This window comes from Pinus tabuliformis, chromosome J (genome assembly GCF_031772625.1).
Source record: "Pinus tabuliformis cultivar Carrire ecotype Pingquan chromosome J, CPIR1, whole genome shotgun sequence".
NCBI classification, from domain to species: domain Eukaryota; kingdom Viridiplantae; phylum Streptophyta; class Pinopsida; order Pinales; family Pinaceae; genus Pinus; species Pinus tabuliformis.
The window spans coordinates 1,087,694,612-1,087,708,581 of NC_142295.1; the positions used below are offsets into that span (position 1 = coordinate 1,087,694,612).

General features: G+C 35.4%; 1 long non-coding RNA gene across 1 annotated transcript in view; it reads right to left on the bottom strand.

Moving 5' to 3' along the window:
• The window catches only part of LOC149230793 (uncharacterized), a 65,039-nt gene extending 64,093 nt beyond the window's left edge, over positions 1–946 (bottom strand). The window contains exon 1 of the long non-coding RNA XR_016247397.1: positions 284–946. This is a non-coding gene — a long non-coding RNA (uncharacterized LOC149230793). The remainder of the gene's footprint in view (positions 1–283) is intronic.
• Between the last annotated feature and the right edge of the window lie 13,024 nt (positions 947–13,970).

Below are 13,970 nucleotides of genomic sequence, written 5' to 3' on the forward strand. Positions count from 1 at the left end.
GGAAAATTTTGCCCTTAGGGTTATTGGAGCATAAGACAATATTGTACATATCACAACATTTCTTTTCAATTCAAGAAAGATAGCACAACAATGTAAACAAGTAGATGATCTTCAACAATACCAACAGTACACGTCAAATTACAACTCCCACAGGTTCACTTCCCAGGGCTGTTACACTAGCAGAGTCTGCTGTACAGAACTCAACAATTAAGAAACAATAGCACTCTTTTTACATGGATCGCAATACAAATTAACCTAACAGCAACACAACTAACTACTTTACTAGTCCTTCCCGTCACTGCTCAGCTTGCCTTCACAACTCTGCTGCCCTGCTGCTCTGTTATCATCAAAGAGACGTGACGAACCCTGTTGTTGTCCCAAAATGGCAAGCTGCTTGCCCTATCCCCTTTTTCCAGCTAGGCCTTCACTTCGTTGCCTCAAGTGTGCTTCAGTGAGGAGCCACTGCCACTACAAAACCCTTAGACGTGGCCCGCAACCACAGAATAAACCTTCACTGCTAGAACAACTCGGAGCAACGGTCTCAAAGGCCCTCGGTGCCTCAGGTAGGAAGCTTCGCTGCCTTGAATGACTTCGTTTGCCACAGAGAAATCGCTTTCAACAGGGTCGCTGCCACAGACCACGGTATTAGCCCTCAAATAATCTCGTTGTGACAGGGAACCTCCTCCGCATGTCTTGGATTAGGGTTGTTTTTCTGTCAGCATACTCTGGCTGCCACAAAAAGGGCTCACTTCTGCCCCGTCACTACCGTGGAATTGTCTTAGACAAACCTCAGTGCCACAGAATTGCTCCTTAGACTAATCAATCCACAGAAGTCCTCTCTTGATTGCTAAAATTAGATGAAGATGCTTCAGAAAATTATGCCAAACAGAATAGAGAGAAGGGATTGGCTAAAGTGAAATCTTTCGCCACGGAAACCAATGATTGCTAAAATTAGATGAAGATGCTTTAGAGAATTATGTCAAACAGAATAGAGAGAAGGGATTGGCTAAAGTGAAATCTTTCGCCACGGAAACCAATGATTGCTAAAATTAGATGAAGATGCTTTAGAGAATTATGTCAAACAGAATAGAGAGAAGGGATTGGCTAAAGTGAAATCTTTCTAAGAGTCTCAGCGCACACAATAAAAGGGGTCTTAAAACTCTCCAAGAGTCTTAGTTCACAAAACAGGGATATCAATTAGAGAGAAAGGGGTCTTAAATCTTTCTAAGAGTTTCAGCCCACACAACAAAAAGGAGTCTTAAATCTTTCTAAGAGTTTCAGCTCACACAACAGAAAGGGGTCTTAAATCTTTCTAAGAGTTTCAGCGCACACAACAGAAAGGGGTCTTAAAACTCTCCAAGAGTCTTAGCTCACAAAACAGAAATATTCACAAATTATGATGAGAAAAATGATTTTCTTTTAGATTCTTTTTTGGGTTTCTTCTCATCATTTTAATTTGAATCCCTGACAAGTTTTCTCTATTTTGTTTCAAATTTGGTTTTTTTTCACAAATTTTCTTCTAATTACCCCAATTTACCCATGTTACTCACATTGAATAATCAGTCTCTCTTTTATAATTGACTATAGTCCATGGAATTAAATAAGCTATTTCATCCTCCGTGGAATTAGATAATCTATTTCATTCTCCATTAGGCACTTTAAGTAGAAGAGGACATCACAGTTTCTTTCAAATTCCATTGAATGATTTTGTTATTAAATATGTTTCATTTGGTAGCTTGTTCAATTAGATTGGCAAAATTAAGTAGAAGAGGACATCACAGTTTCTTTCAAATTCCATTGAATGATTTTGTTATTAAATAAGTTTCATTTGGTAGCTTGTTCAATTAGATTGGCAAAATTTTCAGAAAAATAAGTTGTGTATCTTGTAATTGAGAGCCCTTCACAGTGAAAAAAAAACCTACATCCCTTGATCCCAGTAAAGTAGCCATTGCATGAGAAACTGAACAAAAAACCTACTTCCCTTGATCCTAGTAAAGTAGCCATTGCATGAGAAACTGAGAAACTGAACTAGGACAAATTATTCAGCATATGAACTACAGATCTGATCCCAGATGAACTAATCACTCTCTCTAATAATTAGGAGCTAAGTCTCTTACACACATATATCCCTTGTGTTTTGTTCCCTTGTGTTTTGTTTTGGGGTCAATGTGTCCCTTATTGGACACTTTTATGTGTCTACCCATGAGATATATCAAAAATTAGAAGTACAGAAAATATGTATATAGACTATAGAGTTCCATTTTTTTTAATTACAAAAAATTTGATACAACTAGTCACTTTATTTAAATATATTAGTCACTTCATTAAACACTCAAGAAATTAGAGTATTCAATAATGAAGTTTGAACCACAGAGTGTTTTTTTCTTCATTGAGTTATTTGATGTCATTAAAATCAAAATGTATTACATAGATACTGATACTATGAGTGGGAATGCCAATGGAAAAATATAAAATTTGGTAGATACAAGATGCTGATATTTTTTTTCTCGAGCTTGATGTCCTATTATAGCATGGGGTATTTATAGCACTGACAACTCTATTTGCAGCAGATGGAGCAGTAACAGAAGTAGATGGAGTTGGAGGAAAAGCAGCAACACAACATTAACATTCTTCCTTATCCTTTGACCTTTACCAGTGCCCTTAATGATTGAGCCATGATTTTTGTGATATGAATAATGAAAAATGTTGCTATCAGAAAAAATGACAAATCTAAAAAGTTAAAATGCCTTCGAATCTCCCAGAATCCCTTCAAATTTGATCTTTTATCTTCACCTCCACAAAGTTAGAGCATTTTCCTGTTGCTGAAAGTGAAAAAAAGGGGAGGAAATGTCTTTTATGGCTTATATTTTGGCCCCTTGCATATCTGAAACCTTGGGACACCCTAGGGCACACACATACTAAAAACAGGACAGGTGTCAAACTCATGTTTTAACATGTGACATGTCCAACATATGGGTATGGACACGTAGGCTTTGCGAACATGTTGTGTTTCTTGTATTGGCTTACCATTCAATATGATTCCAGCTCAATTTAGGTAACTAGCTCTTTATCTTAACTCCAAATCTATTAAGCACTCAAAAAAAATTAAAAATTCTAAAAATATTGCTTGAGAAATCCAGAATTAAAATAAACTATTTTTAACATTAAACACTAACTAAACTAACTAAGATAGACACAAAATGATCTTCCCCACCCAGGCACCACACTTATCTTAGTGCAATAAACCAATACTCATAATAATCAAGGTTCATATCTGAGCCTCACAAAATTTTAGATCTCCGTGTTCTATTTCTTATGTGACCATCTTCCAACATGGTTCATTAATTTTTTGAAGAATTTTTTGGCGAAAATCACATGGAGAAATTTCTGTCGACGCGTTTCGAACCAACCAGTGTGGTTCATTGTCAGGACGATGAACCACACTGGTTGGTTCGAAACGCGTCGACAGAAATTTCTCCATGTGATTTTCGCCAAAAAATTCTTCAAAAAATTGATATGGATCACAGAAGTCTCAATTCAATGGTTCATTAATGCAAACCAATCTATATGTGTTATTTGGAAGTGCTCCATGAAACACGTTGTTAAAGTTGGACAGCATAGAGTGGACTTCATTTGGAAATCCCCATGTCTCGGGGTTCACCGTTTCAAGCTCATTTTAGTAATATGTATGTCAAAGTCATCCTTTTGAAACCCATGCCATTCTAGTAGGACAAACCTTCACAATCAGAATAGTCTATCACCCTCAATAATGAACCAACGCCCCCATTGGCGGATCTAAATGACATTAAGAAATCTGCAACCTAGATTCTAATCGAGGTGCTTTGAATTAGGGTACTCACGCGCCTACTAAATTGGTTTACACTTGTGCCTCGGACTAATTCAAAAACTTAAATCACCGTTAAAGAAAAAGAGTTGCGGCCCGCTTATACACAAACAAATAAAAATGGAAATAATTAAAAAAAGCAGTAGAGGACGAATAAACAAAGTACATGAGACTGCCGATACTGTTTATAATCTGATATGGTTACTCACATGATTGATGGAATGGAGGAGTTGTGCGCTAAAGTGCTGAAGCGGTCCGTCCGGGCTCGATGCCTTCAAACACAATAATTAGGCATCCAGACAGTACAGACCGAGAGGCTGTGGCAAAACTTTTTATCTCTGAACTTGTTTTTCTTAAAAAGCGTCAATGTGCAAATATTCACCATAAGCGTTAATGGTGGACTTTACATGCATACTCAGTTATCCTTGGTTTGGGTTGTCGTCAGATCTTCTTTTCGAGTAATGTTTGGAAATTTGTGTTTATGTTTGTTTTTGAGATAGGGATTCATAAGGTTTATTCACAACGAAATTATTATTTGCATACTCGATCTCTATTTTTTATTATTTTTTATGGTTGTGTGTAGACAATTATATTAAATAGTGTTGGTTGGGCCTTTTATTATCAATTTGAATTGGAAAATGATTGAATTGTAAAAAGTTAAAAATAGGAAACTAATGGTTTCATGATTAATTTTAGTCTGGTGGACCTTAAAATCTTAAAATATCATTTCATTTCATATGCCTCTGTGAAAATTGCAATGAGTAATGTTCTATGCTAATTTTTGTGATATGTGTTATAATTTTATTTTGTACTTATGGAAAATGTTAAAAATGGAAATTTATTTTAAAGTTTAGAAATTTTGGTGAATTTTACTAGTCTTTAATATGCAAACTATAAAATGATTGGTGACATTTTGTAACAATATTCATATTTCTAATGATTTTATATAGTTTCTATAAAATATTGGTGATTTTTAAGGTAAAATAATTTTATTAAAATTTGGGCAAATCATTTGAAAAAATGGAAATTGTCGAATTTTTTTTTTTAAAGCTTGGAAAAGTAACCCACCTACGAATATTAGCCCCTAAAATTTTCCTTGTTTGTACAGTATTAGTATCATGTATAATTTACATTGCATTGGCATTAAATTAAGTGAATCTCTTTAAATCAATAGTCTTTGCAAGCATTATGTTAATTTTGTTGGGAGAAATTAATGGTGATTATGTGTCAATGAACTTTTTGTCCTTTGGTACTGATGCAAATTTTAGCAAATTTGATGTCAAAATGTCTCCACCATTTGATTAGGTACCTACTCTAACCAACAAAGTCACTTTTATGATGAGTGTAGCAAATCTTGGGTAGTAGTTGCTTAAGCTATGGATAAGCCAAAAAGCATTGACTTATAGCGTTCACATGTCAAATAGTTTTTCTAAAGAAAAAAACATATATTTTACTGTGGAATAGAATGAAATACATGTTCTAAAAGTGCACCTATCACATTACAAAAATAAGGAGGAGAGCAATCATAGCAACATCCCCTTCATTGTTTGCTTGTTCATTATCTCACTATATCACTAACTCGCCAAAATGATACTTCAAAAAAGAAACTTATAGTACTCAAGAGTATTGAAAATGCAGCAAGAAAGTCAATTTTGATTTTTACCTTAATTAAATTAAGGAAATTTGAAATTCCATATTAGTAGACAACTTGGAGTTAACTGAGGTGACATAGCACTTGTCACTCAGTTAAGAACACTTGATTTGCGTTAATAAGTTGAGGTTAAGTTCACTTGTGTTGATTCCTAAAAAATAGGAGTAGAGCTCAATTAATTTGAGTTAGGGGCATGAAGTTCAGTTGTGTGCAGTGCGTTCCTAAATTATAGGAGCCTAGATTGAGTTAATTTGAGTGGTAACAATTTAATTCAGTTAAATTGAGTTATGGTCAATTAAACTAGTTCTAACTAATGGAGGAACTAGTGGAAGGTCAAGTTGTGGAAGTGGAACTTCAACCACACTGAGTGATCATCCAAATAACTAATCAATCAGCCTAAATTAGCTCATGCGTGTAGAGAATTTGAGTTGCCCAGATGAGATTGGAGTTCAAGGGCATTGTGCTATCAGTTGTAAATTATTCCAATTTGTATAGGTGGTGCATGCAGTCAGAGAATTGACCTAAAGGAATTGCACAATCCAGATGAGGGAACTCCTGATTAATAGGGGCCTAATTCCCATGGGAACAACGCAAGGAATTAGGAAAGTGGAGGGCTTGAAAAATAGTTAAGTGTTGGCCAGGTTCAGTCAGTCAGGTAGAAGATAGAAGATACAGGTGCAGGTTGAACTCAAGCTTGAGCAAGCATATTGCATTTATCTGGATTCTTTGATTAATGCAATATAGATCGTAAGGGGTTTTACCAGTTGTTTTCTCCTATAGAAAACTTTGTGCATGTGTGATGTCTCCTTTTGCATGTTTATGATTCTTGTTTTAGATGGTGAATTAACTTCCGCAGTTGAGTAGAGTAGCTTTAACTCTTGTGATTTACTAAATTTCATGAGCAGTTTTGAATCTACACATTAATTTCTACATGGTAACAAAGCTACAATCATTGTAGAGTAGAGATTTCGAAGTTGTCATTGCAGGAGATTCGAATTTGAAGATTGTTGGGCCACCAAATTAACATTCACTTTCACTCTATTTTTCACCTTTATCCTCATTTTGTCACCTCATTCCATCACATTATCACTACATAACCTTACATTATCATTACTACATGAGTTCACATTTGCATTTTCCAAAGTTATTAATTTCATGTATTTAGAGTGAATTTATGATTAAAAACTAGAAAATAACATGTATCTATTTATACCTAAAAGTGGTTTGAGTTTGGTGACGTGTAGGTCATTTGGAAGCTTCCAAGGAACCCTTATGTGGCCTCCAATGCACAGATTCGAATTTCAACTCAAGAGGTGGACCATATTCCAAGGAGAAAGATCATGGAGATCTTGATGTGTCATGGGATTTGCATCTAGTATTTGGGGATAAGTTGAGACAAGTATGGATCTAGTAGATATTTAAGGAATCTACATTTATTGAGTAGATATCCTTAATTCATGTATAAATAGGAGGAGCATCCTTCAAAGGAAGCCAACAGTTGTTAGTTATTCATTAGCATCAAATTTATGATTGTTCATTCAACATGAATAATATCATTTTCTTGCAATTATGAGTTATGAATGTTTCTTGATTCTTAAGGAATGATAGTTGTTCATGTGTGCTAATTGAGGAATGGACGGATCCCCATCAACCACAATTTGCATACATCTATAACATAGTTTAATTTCTATTATTTCCTTTCATACATGTGTGATTTACTTTCTGCAAGTGTGTTTTGTTATGTGAAGATTGATTTCCTTTCAGTACCTAGTTTTTATGTGAGAAGGACAATCAGGACTCTTGAACAAGAGACTCTTCTCCATGAGCTAAGAACTGAACTCAAAACAATATTTACTTGCTTTCATTTATATGCTTTCTTTCTTGCTTTCTTAGATGTTTGGCAATGTTATTATACAAAGATTGTAGAACGACAACCAGGACTCTTGAACAAGAGACTCTTTTCTGGCTTCTAAAATAAACTAATTCCATTGATCAAATATTTTTATGCTTTCATAAAATAGATCTGAATCTTTTCTTTTCAAAATAGTTTAGATTTGTAATATGCATTTCCATTATTTGCATTCTAAACAAACTTTATACAACAATTTTATCTGAGGTCCCATATATTTTGGTTTGCTTCTAAGTTTACAAAACCCCCGGGTTGACAAATTAAATGACAGGAATTTAGCATACTATTAAATGGCCCTACAAAGATCAATGTTGAAGGTTTTCTTCGGGACTGAGAAGATGGATTTTAATGGACTCAAGCTCGAATATGCCTTGGAAGGAACCTCAAACTTTGTTGCATGGAAGGTCTGCATGGAGGCAGTATTGGATGATAATTGGTTGCTAGAATACATCAAGACAAATGTAGCAAAACCCCAACATCTGATGCCCAAAAACTTTCTCAGTGGAATAAGGATGTGGCCATAGTGAGGAAAATCATATTAGAGGGATTTCGGTATCATATTGTCTTGAATCTCCACAGAAAAGAGATGTTGTTCGTGATGTGGAAAGCATTGACTAAGTTGTTCGAGAAAAATAGTGACCACAGGAAGCTGCACTCAAGGACAAGCTTCGAAGTATCAAGATGCAAAGAACGACTCAATCTCGCAGTACCTAAGCAAGTATATACAGTGTCGTGATGAGATTGGCGGGGTCAGTGTTAATGTCCCTGAAGAAGACTTGATAGCTCTAGCCTTTTGGGCCTTCCCAAGAGTTGGCATAGCTATCAAGATTCGGTAAATGGTAGAGAGAAACTACTGAGTTGGGAGCAGTTATGGTCTGATCTAGTGCAAGAAGAAATAAGGCGGAATACCAGAGATGGGACCTCTTCCAAAGAAGAGGAAGAGGACTTTGCATTAGTCAGCAAGGGAAAGAAGGTTAAGGGGAAGAAGTCCCAAGGTGAGGCTCATTCTAGCCAAGAGGGCAAGCAGAAAGACTTGTCCAAAATCAAGTGCTTTCATTGTCATGAATTCAGGCACTATGCCATGAAGTGTCCACAAAAGAAGGCAAGAAAGAAGGAGCCTGCAATAGCAACAACAAGTGAAGCTTTGGCTTCATAGTTCGAGCTTGACTTCACTCTCATCGCATGCATGGCAAGCACAGTTATGGGGAGCAGGTGGTACTTGGAGTGTGGTGCCTTGTTCCACATGACGAGGAATAGATACTTTTCCAGTGACTTGGAGGAGAAAGATCTCCATATGAACATTGAGTTTGAAGACAACGAAAGGTACAATGCAACTGAGATTGGTACAATCACCTTTTAGAGGGAGTCAGACTCCCCTCTCAAACTCAAGGATGTGATGTTTGTTTCAAGTCTAAAGAAGAATCTTATTTCCATTGTAATTTTGGAAGACCATGGTTACGATGTGATCTTCCGCAAAGGAAAGGCATTCTTGAGACACATAGCCACGGGACAAGTGAAGCAAATCGGGGTTCGAGTCAAGGAATTGTATGTACTTAAGGTAGAAGATGCATGCAAAGCCTTCAGGAGCAAGGCAGAGACTAGAGATTTAGTGGTTGAGAGGGAGAATGTTAGACCTCTCAACATGCAACCTCAGAAGAAGCCTCAAGAAGTTGTGGAGCAGCCACAAATGGAGAAGCATACATGAGGAAGAGCTGAGATATCCACTCAAGCAGAGACCTCCAGCAGGGGGAGAGTTCAAGCCAAGTGAGAAGAGGGAACACATGCAACCATACCCCCAGGTGTGTGGTGGGGTGATGTGAAGCCCTAATCCAAGAGTTAAAAAAAATTGGGTAGGATCCATTGAGATGTTCCCCTCATGGATCATTACCTTGCTACAGGGGCCCACAATATTCAGTAGAAGGAATATCAATGTCAGTCAGAAACTGAGAAGTGCAGAGGAGTGTTGACAACAGAGTAAGAGGCTCAGTAGCAAAGTCAGCAGCAATACAGTTTTCCCAGTAGTTAGTTACAGACATAGTTGATTTAGTCTTTTTTTGGATGCTTCTTAGTTTCAAGTGTTGCACGAGCAGCAACAACAATGAGAGGTGTTTCATGCAGTGCATTCAAAGGTGCTAGATCAAGGTAGTTGAGAATCCCTTTCTTGCGAAGAGGGAGTGTTGAAAATGTAAAAGAAAGTCTCAATTTTGATTTTTTCCTTCATCAAATTAGGAAATTCGAAATTCCATATCAGCAAAAAACTTGGAGGAGTTAACAAAGGTGACATAGCACTTGTCACTCAGTTAAGAACACTCAATTTGAGTTAATGAGTTGAGGTTTAGTTTACTTGTGTTGATTCCTAAAAAAATAGGAGTGTAGATCAGTTAATTCAAGTTAGGGGCATGAAGTTTAGTTGTGTGCAATGGGTTCCTAAATTTTAGTAGCCTAGGTTGAGTTAATTCTAGTTGTAACAATTTAATTCAGTTAAATTGAGTTATGGTCAGTAAAACTAGTTCTTACTAATGGAGGAACTAGTGGAAGGTCAAGTTGTGGAAGTGGAACTTCAACCACACTGAGTGATCATCCAAATAACTAATCAATTAGCCTAAATTAGCTCATGCATGCAAATAATTTGAGTTACCTAGTTGAGATTGAAGTTCAAGGGATTTGTACTATCAGTTGTAAAATATTCCAAGTTGTACAGGTGGTGCATGCAGACAGAGAATTGACCTAAAGGAATTGTGCAATCCATATGAGGGAATTTCCTAATTAATAGGGGCCTAATTCCCAAGGGAACAACGCAAGGAATTAGGAGCTTGGAGGGCTTGAAAATTGGCTAAGTATTGGCCAGGTTCAGTCAGTCAAGAAGAGGATAGAAGATACAGGTGCAGGTTGTGCTCAAGCTTGAGCAAGCATATTGTATTCATCCAGATTCTTTGATTAATGCAATATAGATAGTAAGGGGTTTTGAGCAGTTGTTTTCCCCTAGATAAATCTTTGTGCATGTATGATGTTTCCTTTTGCATGTCTATGATTCTTGTTTTAGATGGTGAATTGACTTCGGCAAATGAATAGAGTAGCTTCAAGTCTTGTGATTTAGAAAATTTCATGACCAGTTTTGAATCTACACATTAATTTCTACAAAGAGTAAACAATCTTTATTCAATCTATTACAGTGTTTTATAGGCGTCCATAAAAAGATATTCCAAACATACTAAACTTTAATTTGGTATGCCAACAACAAACTAGAATCAAAATGATACTTAGAATAAAAAATGCATTGTGGCATTATAATTTCAGTGATGATTCCTTCGATGCATTCCATAAAAATGAATCTATCTAGTAATCAGTTGAAGATTCCCTACTCCCACACTTGATAAAGTATGTACACTAGTGTGTTCAAATCTCTATACATGTGCACAAACAAATCATTTGGAGTTTTCTTTAAATTGCCCTACCAATTCCTGAAGTGCCAAGTTCTAAATTTGATGTTCGTTAGTCAACTCTTTTATAACTAGTTGTCAATCTTCATATATCTAAATATGTGATACTTCTTGATCAAGCACCAACTCCATGATTTATTTGGTTGTCATCCACTTAGCAAAATGGCTTGTTCCAAGCCCTACATTTGGATGATTTTTTATAAAATGATTGTCACTATAATACAAAATGCCCCAAATGCTACATATATGCTTAAGACCTTGGAAAGGTCGAGAGGTAATTCTTGTTTTCACTAATAATTCGCCCACTTACCAGTCATTCATATCTCTAAGTTTATGTATGGTTCATTACATTAATTATTGCCTTCTAAGTGTCATGTTGTTCTTGTGTTTCACTACTTTACAACTCGACTTCTTGCAATTTGACTTTGCATGTTTTTGTGCAATTGCTAGTTAGAAATTTAGAATTTCTTCAAAATGTGCATATTGGTAAATGTATAGGTTATTTTAGTTTTTTATTTAGATGCTTTGTTTTGTTTTGTTTATTATTGATGTTCAATGTTTTTACATTGATCAAAGTGAAAAATTTTGAATATACATTCTTCGATATTAGTCATAGAACTTTTAGGTCATTCGTGTGTGAGAGAAATAAATCATCTAATATGAACTTCATTTTAATTATGGAATATCCATTTTTATTATGGATTTTTTAAGGATGGGGAAACATGTACTTGGTTTTTTTAATCCTTGTTAGTGCTTATTAGACCTGGGTTTAAGATGTTACGTGTCCATTTTTTTAAGCATTGAGAAGCTTGTTTTGGTTTTCTAATCCCTCTTGGTGCTTAATAAACATGGGTTTAATATGTCACATCTTCATTTATTTAAGCATTGAGAAGCTCGTGCTTGGGTTTTTTTTTTATCCTCTTGGTGCTTAACATACCCAGGTTTAAGATGTCACAGGTTTAAGATGTCTCAAAAGAGCTTAGTTGGTTAGTAAAGCAAGGTGTTGTTATTCACCCCACGAATGTTGAATCCCTTGATACACAATCACCCCTTGTGGGCCAACATGTGTTTAGAAACAAATCATCCAAATGAAATTAGAGCCAAATATAATCTTTGGGTGACTTTAACATAATAAATTCCATAGACATGGATGGATTTCGTCACATGTGAGACATATCTATGTCATTGTAATATCCCATATTAGATGGTGTTGCTTGCTCATGTTAACTAGAAGCATCTATCCAAATGAAAATGTCCTAAAAAAGGTGGCAAATCTAAGAAGTGGCATTTGTTATTGTGTCTCAAATCACTTAATTTGAAATATGGTCACTATTCATTAAACAAATAAGAATAATGAGTTATTAGCATGTAAGGAGGGATGGTGAAATTTTTTTGCAAAAAGGAGCAAATTGTTTACTAAACAAGTTCATAGAAGTCGAAGATCGTTGAGTGGAGTGAAGGAGTTATTCACAAGGGACATTTTGGTGTGAAAGTAAGCAAATTTCTAAGCCATGTAGACAAAATCATTGTCAATGCATCTAGATTGTCAACTCTTCAAATTCTAATTGTCCATTAAACCAAGGGGCACAAGAATTTATGTTACTTCTACGAAGAAAATATGTAATTTGGTTAGTGAAAATCAATAGCCTTTTGCTAATTGGAGTTTGATGGATTATACCATTGAAACTTATAACAAAACATAGCAAACAAATAATGATGGAAATCTCCCTTAATCAAGCATATGTTGTTATTCATATGCTTTTTGTGGAGACACTCTCAACTCATTATTAGCAAGACTCTAGAATTGAAGAACATGGCTTTTGAAGAGAAAAAAGAGAAAAATGAGAAAAGAAAAAAACAAGAGCAATATGAGAAAATTATAATGATTTGTGGACTCATTGGTAAATAATTATATCTTTCAAAAATAGTGCTAATATTTTGATGACAAAAACTAAAACCATGTTTGACAATCAACTTAATTTGCTAGTCCATGATAGGTGCTCTAATAGCAAACAATAACATCATTGAATTTTTAATAGAGAAAATATTCAAATTTACAACCCTTTATTTATTGAGTATAGATGTAATGAGAGTTAAATTTTAGCAAGAAAAGACTTCATTTGACTTATGCCTTAGTCAAATGGAGAAATTCAAATTTCCACAACATCATGATAACTTGAGTTGCAGTTAGCATGAGTGACATGGCCAAGTCACTTAGTTAAGTCAATCAATTCGAGTTTGTGGGCAAGAAGAGTTGTGCATGAGTTGATTATGAGATCTAGCAATCTAGTGGAGTTATTGTTAGTTAAAACTAGTTATATGAGCTCTACTCATGAATAGAGTTAGCAGGAGTTCAGTTGAGTAGTGGTAATTGTTGCTAACTCACTGATCTCTCAATTAACTAATCAATTTACTAAAAATAGCCCTAGTCATGCATGCAACTTGAATTTCTTAGTTGAGTTGGAGGAAAAGGCACATTGCAGTTATCGATTGTATACTAGTTGAGTGTACATGTTTTGCATTGGAGTGAGTGATCAATTCCTCTAGGATTTGTGCAAGGAATAAGGAATTTCCCTATCTTTTAGGAGTAATTTCCTCAAGGATTGTGTAAGGAAATAGGAGGATGGTTGAGGCCTATCTTGGCTAAGTGTTGGTCAGGGAAGGTTAGAGAGAAAGAGATTAGTATTGCAGTGTAGGTGTACATTTCGAGGATTGAAGTTGTCATTGTAATACATCCATATTCTCATCTGATTTGATATTAAAATAGAGGATGGTTTTTTCCCAGGTGGGGTTCCCTATAAAAAGTATTGTGTTCATTGTGGTTGAATGGCTGTATGTTATTACATGTGTTTCTATTGTATGTTTTTCTTTTTGCAGATTAAGTAGAAGAAAATTGTGTCTATTGTTTTCAAGTTGAATTCATTAGCAACTGCAAATTTCGAGCTATTTCTACATGGTATTAGAGTTACTGAATACTACATAGAAACTAGGTTCAAATCTTCTCTTTAAAAAAAATCGATTTGCAAGTTTTTTTGGGGGGGGGGGAATTTTCTTCAATGTAGGAACAATGTCTTTCAATGGATTGAAGTGGAGTTATGCATTAGAGGGCGCCTTGAATTTTTGTGC